Raw genomic sequence first — 9,190 nt, 5'->3', positions numbered from 1 at the left:
AGGGTGTCAGGTTTGGGGACCACACAATTTCGTCTCTGCTTTTTGCAGATGATGTTGTCGTGTTGGCCCCTTCTAACCAGGACCTTCAGCATGCGCTGGGACGGTTTGCAGCCGAGTGTGAAGCGGTGGGGATGAAAATCAGTACCTCCAAATCCGAGGCCATGGTCCTCAGTCGGAAAAGGGTGGCTTGCCCGCTTCAGGTTGGTGGAGAGTGCCTGCCTCAAGTGGAGGAGTTTAAGTATCTAGGGGTCTTGTTCACGAGTGAGGGAAGGATGGAACGGGAGATTGACAGACGGATCGGTGCAGCTTCTGCAGTAATGCAGTCGATGTATCGGTCTGTCGTGGTGAAGAAAGAGCTGAGCCGCAAGGCGAAGCTCTCGATTTACCAGTCAATCTACGTTCCTACTCTCACCTATGGTCATGAGCTTTGGGTCATGACCGAAAGGACAAGATCCCGGATACAGGCGGCCGAAATGAGCTTTCTCCGCAGGGTGGCCGGGCGATCCCTTAGAGATAGGGTGAGAAGCTCGGTCACCCGGGAGGAGCTCAGAGTAGAGCCGCTGCTCCTCCACATCGAGAGGGGTCAGCTGAGGTGGCTTTGGCATCTTTTTCGGATGCCTCCGGAACGCCTTCCTGGGAAGGTGTTCCGGTCCCGTCCCACCGGGAGGAGACCCCGGGGAAGACCTAGGACACGCTGGAGGGACTATGTCTCCCGGCTGGCCTGGGAACGCCTCGGTGTCCCCCCGGAAGAGCTAGAGGAAGTGTCTGGGGAGAGGGAAGTCTGGGCATCCCTGCTTAGACTGCTGCCCCCGCGACCCGGCCCCGGATAAGCGGAAGAAGATGGTATGGTATGTTATGTCAACTGGCTGATGAAGCAGACACCCTGGGACCCTATGGAAGCAGCCCTTAAAATAAGGCGCTGTGACCAGGAGGCAGCTACACCCGATCCTCCCCTTGCTGTTGTTAAGACAACTTCAGGGTAAGTGTTAGTTGTGTGAGAAAGCAAGTCTTGTCCTAGTGATATATGTGTATTTTAGTTCTATTCTATTGTCAAAGAAAACCACTCAGAGGAGTGGTGCTTTATCTTGTGCTATATGAGGTACTTTATCACAAACAGTTGGTATCCATTATTGGAGTGGGCCCCATACAACCTGATAAGTGTCTGTGTGTGGAGCCGAGATCTCAAGAGGGGACACTATACCAGGCCCTACAAGGTTAAGATGTATATGATTGGAAGACAAAACCAATAGTGAAGGGGATGTGTTTACGGTTAAGTCAAGTATAAATATGCTGTTTAAGACAGATATTTGGGGAAGCACAAGGACAGCTGGAAAGACCAAGAAGAGCGAGATGGATAGAAGGCTGAACATCTAAGACTGACATGTACTATATTTTGTGAATGAATGACAATGAACGCTTCTCCCCCTGACTTGGGTCTGTTATTATTCTGCAAAAGTGACCGAAACCAACAGTATTGGCAAAGATGACCTGTTAATTCATCTTATAATGGTTATTTTATTCCCCGCTGTTTGCTTTGTGTTAAAGGCTTCTTGGAGCAGTGGTCAGTGTTTTTAGAAGCAGTGTTTAGTGGCCCCAGGACAACTGAAATCAATGGTGAGGAAGATCCTTGCCCCATAGAGTGCGGTTCTTGGTAAGTGTTTTCAAATTGGAACTTTGCAAGGAACATTGTAATGAGCTCTTGATGACTGGGACCATGTTTAACCCACTTTTCTATGCGTCTTAAAGGGGCGCCTGCTTCCAGACCAGCTCTGTGACTGGTGTAATATAATGTCTTTCTGTTGTAATATTCATCAGACAAAAGGTCCAATAGATAAGGTAGAGTTTGGGTGCGAAACTCTGTACATATCCATGTACTTCTAGAACGGCTTAGTAGTTGCTGTCATTTAATATCCTGCCATGTGGCTGCACATTTCCTCTTATGGTGCCTAGCTCCACCGCCAGACCCTGCTGTACCACCACCTCACCCCACTCCAGTATTCTTAATAAGAATGCTTAGTCCAGTACTTGCAGATTTCCTGAAATGTTGGTCTCTCTCAATATTATTTCTGTGGCTCTTGATATTTACAAGGTGTTTTTCTCACATAGTGGATATATCATGCATGATATTATTTCCCCCCACCCTCTTATGTAGCTGGATTTTCATTTTTCTTCAGAACAACTTACATTGTGCTTTCACACTTTTCTTCAAAGTTTCCTTGCTTTTCTAACATAATTTGCTTAACTAATGTCAACTTCCCCAAATCAGTATATTGCTTCAACTACTTCTAATATCCTCTTCTAATACTTATACGGATGAATTCTGTGTGTATGGTTATGAAACCTTGGACATACAGGTCACTGTATCACCTTCCTCTCAAACAGCTACGAACCCACGCTAGGCCTCCCAGGATCCACCACAAGCTGCTGTCTGGGCCGAAGAGGAGGTTATGCCACAGCAGTCTTTCCCCGCTTCCGAGGCATTCTGAGGTGAGTTTTCCTATAACAACGATTGTTTAGAAAGTATTTGGATACTCCCAACCGTAAGAAAAGTTATTTAAATGTAATTTTGCTATCCTCTATCTAAAATGCAGCTGCTTCTTCCCGGGAGCTGGCGGGCAGTCCTCAACAGAGTGGACAACCGAAAAGTAAAGAGACTGGTCCCAGCCAAAAGGGGTCCGTATCTACCTGCTCCGCAACCGGGAGGAAGACTTGAACAGTGGCTGGAAAAGATGAGAAACACTCCGGGGCGAGGTGCTGAAGGACACTGAGCCACTTGTTGGGTGATTGTGGACATTTCTCTTTGTAAATAGTTCACATTGTTTCTCTCTACCAAGACCTTTTAATCAGTGCAGAGGCTTGTGTGTGTCGCTGACCCTCAGATCTTTGTTGTTTGTAGTATATGACTTCTGGATTCTTATGGGAAACCGTTCTGAGGTGAGATGCCGGAATATTGTCAGTCAATTTTCCTATGTGTGGTTTCTTTCCATGCTCATAATCATCTTAAAACACAAATTTGTATTTGTTTTAAGGGTGACATTTGTCACCCTTTTATTTCCATAAAATGTGTAGATAGTGAACTGAACTGTGTATAGAAGTACTGCTGAGTAGAAGATTTCAATGGTGGTCAGTAACAGTAATAATCCAGGTCCCACTGTTGTATCCTTTAATTTCTGACATGTGGTGGAAGAAACCTCTGACATACAACAGAATTGTTTGGTTGAGCTACTTTATTGTAAATAACTTGTTTGTATTGTTTTGTCGAGGCTTTGTACAGACTACACATGGCAAACTAACAGAATGCTTTCTTTTTTGGATCAAAAGTCCTTTTGATCCGAGAGCCCCTGAAGGTTAATCACCTATACCATAGCCAAACTATCCTCTGGAAATGCTGGTATCTCCATATGGGCCTTGGTACTCCTCCTGAAGGGGAAAGAAGTAAAAGATTAAGAAACACTTACAATGTGTTAAACTAATTAGTTCATAGCTGACCCTGTGACAAAATAATTTTCGGTCTAGACCTTTTAAAGCAGGTAGACCTGTTTGCTTTGGTGTGGGTGGATATTAAAACAGTACCATTCAATGTCATCAATAATCACAGTACAGACATTGTTTTATTACATGTGAACTTATGGAAAATACATTGATTATTCTGTTAGTACTTCTTTACTGCATGCCTAATATTATGTATACACATTGACCTGTCCTCTATGGTCAACATTTGTTTTTCTGTATCTGTGTTCAGGGACAGTAATGATTGGCATGGGCCAGGCCCTGTTCTATCAATTTGCAGAAACCATCAAAAGCAGCAGGCAGTTTCTGTTACTTGTATTGTGCAGGTTAATGTCTGTATTATTTACTGGGAGATAAGTTAGCAGAAAACCCCATACAGTAACTGACCCAGCTGATATGTGAGCCTCACAGGGTTGCCTGGGCAAGCAACATTCTATGATTTCTTGTCTCCTGGATCTTTGTGCAACCATGCATTTCCAAGGCTATTATGGTTGCAACTATTTCTTGTATCTGCATACAGCAAGGATTAGGGGCCACATATGCACAGTTTGGAAGAAATCTAGCATGGCAATATAAAATCTGTGTATCTGTTGTGACACGTTTCCCTTTTATACAAATAAACTTGAATTCAACTATTATTCAAACAACTGAAGTGTTTTACTTGTTAAAGTTTTTTAACAGGGGTGTGTAGACTTTTTATATTCACTGTATCTATGTCATTCACAAATTGCTAATTAGCTGTTAAAACGACCAGTGGCAAAAGGGGATTTGTTCAGGATTGACAAAAACCTTGCTGGCTACAACCTTGAGTAGATACGTTATGGGAAGCCTAAAATGAAACTGTTTACTATATTGCGACTATTTCTGGTGGCTTTTCTCAGGATTTGTTCAGGATAGACAAACACTTCGCTGGCTACAGGATTCTCTCGTCTTTTCACTCGTCGGAAAGTCCATCATCGTCACCTATATTGATACAGTAGTTATTGTATCAATGTCATTCACGAATGGCTAATAAGCTGTTAAAACGGCCAGTGGCAAAATCCATAAAGTTCATAGATGATATTTGTGGTGGAGGTAAACTTAATAAGAAACGTTACTCAGTTTAACACAATATAATGGCGTCTAGCGACATATTACTTATTACATTTTAAGCTTTTAAAAAGGCCAGTGGCAAAAGTCATTCAGTTCATAGATACTATTTGTGGTAGAGGTAAACTTAATAAAAAACTTTACTAGTTAAGGATGTCAAACAAAATATTCAAAGTTGGTGTGATGTTAATTAGTGAAAATATTCAAATGTGAAGAGGCTATACTAATGCCCAGTGTGTGTGCAGTTTGGTGGTGTAGTGGTTAACAACAAAGCCTTTCATGTGGTCCATCTGGGTTTGATTCCTGAGAGGGCAGTCATTATTAATACATTTTATGGCGGGCCGGCACAACTAGGCTTGCCGGGTTTCTTGTTTTTAAATTGTAGGCTAATTGTTTTGTGTGTCTAGCCTTGTACTGTACATTTGTATGTGCTATGATTGAAGTATTCCTAAAGAGTTTTAGAGGGTGCACACATAGCCATAGCATACCTTGAAAACTCAGTGTTGGGATAGGCTACTTGTTGGTCACTCTCAAATGTTTGTATTTTGTGATGTGGATAATCTTCTTCCCAGTTGACATAGTGGCCAAATGTACAACTAGTTTGGTAAATGTTTGGTATGCATTTGCCTGAACAGGGTGGCCTGGGAGGGAGTCAAATTCCTGGCCTGAATTATTGTTTCAGGCCACCCCTGCTCGGCTCTTTTGCCTGGAGTGTTTAAAGTTTCAAGGTTTATTTGTCAAATACACCCGAACAAAACAGCGTCATCCTGCACAATTTTATTTGTGTAACATGGCACCCGACAACTGTATAGTGAGAGTTAAGAAGAAGAATATATAAGCAAAAATATAATATAAAGCAACAATATACATAACAATACCCTAGCAGCAGTTTAAAAAAAATAAACTGTAAACTAGCAGCAATCTGGGTTGTTTTATTGAACACTATAGGTATGGCAAGTATGGCAGTAATATACCTAACAGCGTAAACTAGAAGCAATTGGTAGAATTATTGAATATTATAGATACATATGCATGTAATAAGCTTATGAATGGTAGCATAACACACTACACCTACATAGTGAGAATTAAGAATAAAAATGTATACACAGCAAAAATATAGCAAGAAGATAAAGCAATAATATTCATAACACTGTACACTAGCAGCAGCTTAGAAGTGTACTGTACTAGCACCAATATTGGTAATGTAATTGAAAATATAGATATGGCAAGGATGGCAACAATATACATAACAATGTAAACCAGCATAAATTCCTGAAAGGACATCAAAGCATCTTGAATGTTCGTGTTGCTGATCATGGATCAGTGTTGCTGGTTGAGGAGCCTTATGGCCTGAGAAAAAACTGTAAGTCAGGATGTTCGTGCTCCGATAGTGTCTACCAGACGGCAGCAGTGTTAACAGACAATAGCCTGGGTGGCTGTTATGATGTTCTGTGCTTTCCGCAGACATCATGTATGGTAGATGCCTTGCATGGAGGGGAAATGGCAGCCAATGACGCGCTCACCACCCTCTGGAGGGACTTGCGGTCTGAAGTGGAGCAGCTGCCGTACCAGGCAGTAAATGCAGCCTGAGAGGATACTTTCAATGGTGCACCTGAAGATGTTGCTGAGAGTTTTTACAGACATGCCAAATTTCTCAATGGTGTTGAATGCAGAGCTGTAGTCCACTAACAGCATCCTCACGTATGTGTTGGCTTTTTCCAGGTGTGAGAGTGCGGTGTGTGTTGTTAAGCTTAACACGAACATTCCCGTTAACCCAGGGTTGGGGAAAGTCCTGACATTGACCCTCAGGATGACATTGTCAATGCATTTGAAATATATGCTGAGACAGTCTGTGTATTCATCAATGTTCCCATTGGCTGCATTACAGAACATCTGCCAATCCTGTGGGACTCATTCCAATTTTTTCCTGTTATAGGTGTTGTCTATAGGATGGGAGGATCTAAATTGATGTGTGATTTTCCATACTGAATGCAGGGCGTGGGAGGTGTTTGTAACCATTTCATATTTGTGAATAACAATGGTCAAGAGTCTGATCACCCCGGTAGGAATGTTGATGTGCTGGTGGTATTTTGGTAAAACTTTCCTCATATGTGCTCTATTTAAATCGCCAACAAGAATAGCAGCTGCCTCAGAGTGGGTGTCCTCTAGTCCATTTATTAATCCATATAGGACATCCAGCATGCGTTTTATCTGCCTGCGGGGGTATATGGACTGTTGTGATAATACTGTTACTGAGCTGAATTCCTGCGGAAGTTAGAAGGCCCATATCTTTAAAGACAGTAGCTCCAAGTCTGGTGAACAGTGTGTTGATATCACAGCGACATCCGTTCTCCAGCGAGAGTTAACCACAATGCTGACCCCTCCACCCTTATGTTTATCTGACTCTGACGTTCTGCCTTGCCGGTAGATAGAAAAGCCAGCAAGGGTGATGCACGAATCTGGCACAAAGCCATCCAGCCTGGTTTCCACGAACGCTAGCACACAGCAGTTCACAATATTGCCCTGACAGTTATTCTGTGCATGCAGTTCATACATTTTATTGTCCAGGCATTGAACATTTGTGAGTGAAATGCACGGTAATGGCAGATTGCAGTATCTCGTCCGAGATCTGCATAGGACACCAGCACTTTTGCCCCTATTATTCCTCTTTCATCGGCGTATTGGTAAACAGATCGGCGGCAGAACAAAGGAATTGCAGCAATCGCTCCGGTGAGAGTAGTGTCGGAAGCTGTAAAAGTGTTACTTAGGGGCCACATAATTCAGCATGCCTCACACAATAAGGAGCCAGCTGAGTAGCAACTGCAACTTGAGATACAGATACATGTGTCAGAATCTAGTTATTCTTTTTAATGTTTTGTATTCTTGTTAGTCATTGGACTGTTAGAATATAAATGTAACACTCTCCTCTCTCAAAAAGTCAAACAATATGTATTCAAGGCGAGGATCTCAGAGCAAGTTAAATCCACCCACTCCATCTACTGAGGAAAAGGATTCACTTGACAGCCCTACATCAGTGAAAGAAATGGTGGTTTTGAAAGTCAATCATATCTCTAAGGCTAGATTTTTGCACTAAAGTTTATAAAAATAGGAGCTGGCTCATATGTTACTGGATATGTAGTTAGTACCGGAAATATTTGGACGTTGACACAATTTTGGCTCTGTACGCCACCACAATGGATTTTAAATGAAACAACTGAGATGCAATTGCAGTCTGCAAGTGCAGACTGTCAGCTTTAATTCAAGTGGTTGAACAAAAATATTGTATGAAACGTTTAGGAATTGCAACCATTTTCAAACACAGTTCTCTTATTTCAGGAGCTCAAATGTAATTGGACAAATTAACACAATCATTAATAGAATTTTCATTTTTTAATACTTTGCAGACAATGACTGTTTGAAGTCTGGAACGCATGGACATCACCAAACGTTGGGTTTCCTCCTTTGTGATGCTTTGCCAGTTCATTACTGCAGCTGTCTTCAGTTGTTGTTTGTCCGTGGGTTTTCTGCCTTATGTTATGTCTTCAGCAAGTGACATGCATGCTGAATTTGGTTGAGATCAGATGATGACTCGGCCATTGCAGAATATTCCACTTCTTTGCCTTAAAAAACTCCAGGGCTGCTTTTGCAATTGTGTTATTGTCCATCTGTAAAGTGAAGCGCCGTCCAATCAATTGCACTGAATTTGGCTGAATCTGAGCAGACAATATATCCCTATACACTTCAGAATTAATCCGGCTGCTTTTGTCTTCTGTCACATCATCAATAAACAGTAGTGACCCAGTGCCATTGGAAGCCATACATGCCCATGCCATCACACTGCCTACACCGTGTTTTACAGATGATGTGGTATGCTTTGAATCATGAGCCGTTCCAAGCCTTCTCCATACTTTTTTCTTTCCATCACTCTGGTACAGGTTGATCTTAGTTTCACATGTCCAAAGAATGCTGTTGCAGAACTAGACTAGCTTATTAGAGGTTTCTTTTGGCAAAATCTGGCCTTTCTATTCTTTAGGCTTATGAATGGTTTGCACCCTCTGTATTTGCTCTTGTGAAGTCTTATCTTTATGATAGACTTGGATAATGATATGCCTACCTCCTGGAGAGTGTTCTTCACTTGGTTGGATGTTGTGAAGGGGTTTTTCTTTACGATGGAAAGAATCCTATGATCATCTTCCATGGATGTCCAGGCCTTTTTGTGTTGCAGGACTCACCAGTGTGTTCTTTTTTTCTCTGAATGTATCAAACTGGCCACTCCTAATGTTCCTGTTATCTCTCTGATGGATTTTTTTTGCAGCCTAAGGATGGCTTGTTTCACATGCATTGACAGCAACAGCTTCCAAATGCGAATGCCACACCTGGAATCAACTCCATACCTTGAACCTGCTCAAATGATGAAGAAATAACAAAGGAGTAGCCCACACCTGTCCATGAAACAGCTTTCTAGTCAACTGTCCAATTACCCTTGAAAAAGAGTGGGCTACATGTTAAAGAGCTACAATTCCTAAACCCTTCCTCCATGTGAATACCCTCAAATTAAAGCTGAGAGGCTGAACTTTAAGCCCATATTCAT

The 9,190-nt window shown here is 42.2% G+C and overlaps 1 long non-coding RNA gene across 1 annotated transcript; it reads left to right on the top strand.

The window, feature by feature from the left end:
• Positions 1-815: 815 nt before the first annotated feature.
• Positions 816-4,064, top strand: LOC109616789. Its single transcript, XR_002198049.2, has 4 exons — positions 816-979; positions 1,546-1,651; positions 2,383-2,487; positions 2,592-4,064. It is a non-coding gene; the product is annotated as an uncharacterized LOC109616789 (long non-coding RNA).
• The last annotated feature ends 5,126 nt before the right edge of the window (positions 4,065-9,190 follow it).

Source organism: Esox lucius, chromosome 17 (assembly GCF_011004845.1).
Source record: "Esox lucius isolate fEsoLuc1 chromosome 17, fEsoLuc1.pri, whole genome shotgun sequence".
Taxonomy (NCBI): Eukaryota; Metazoa; Chordata; class Actinopteri; order Esociformes; family Esocidae; genus Esox; species Esox lucius.
This window is presented reverse-complemented; position numbering and strand designations above follow the sequence as displayed.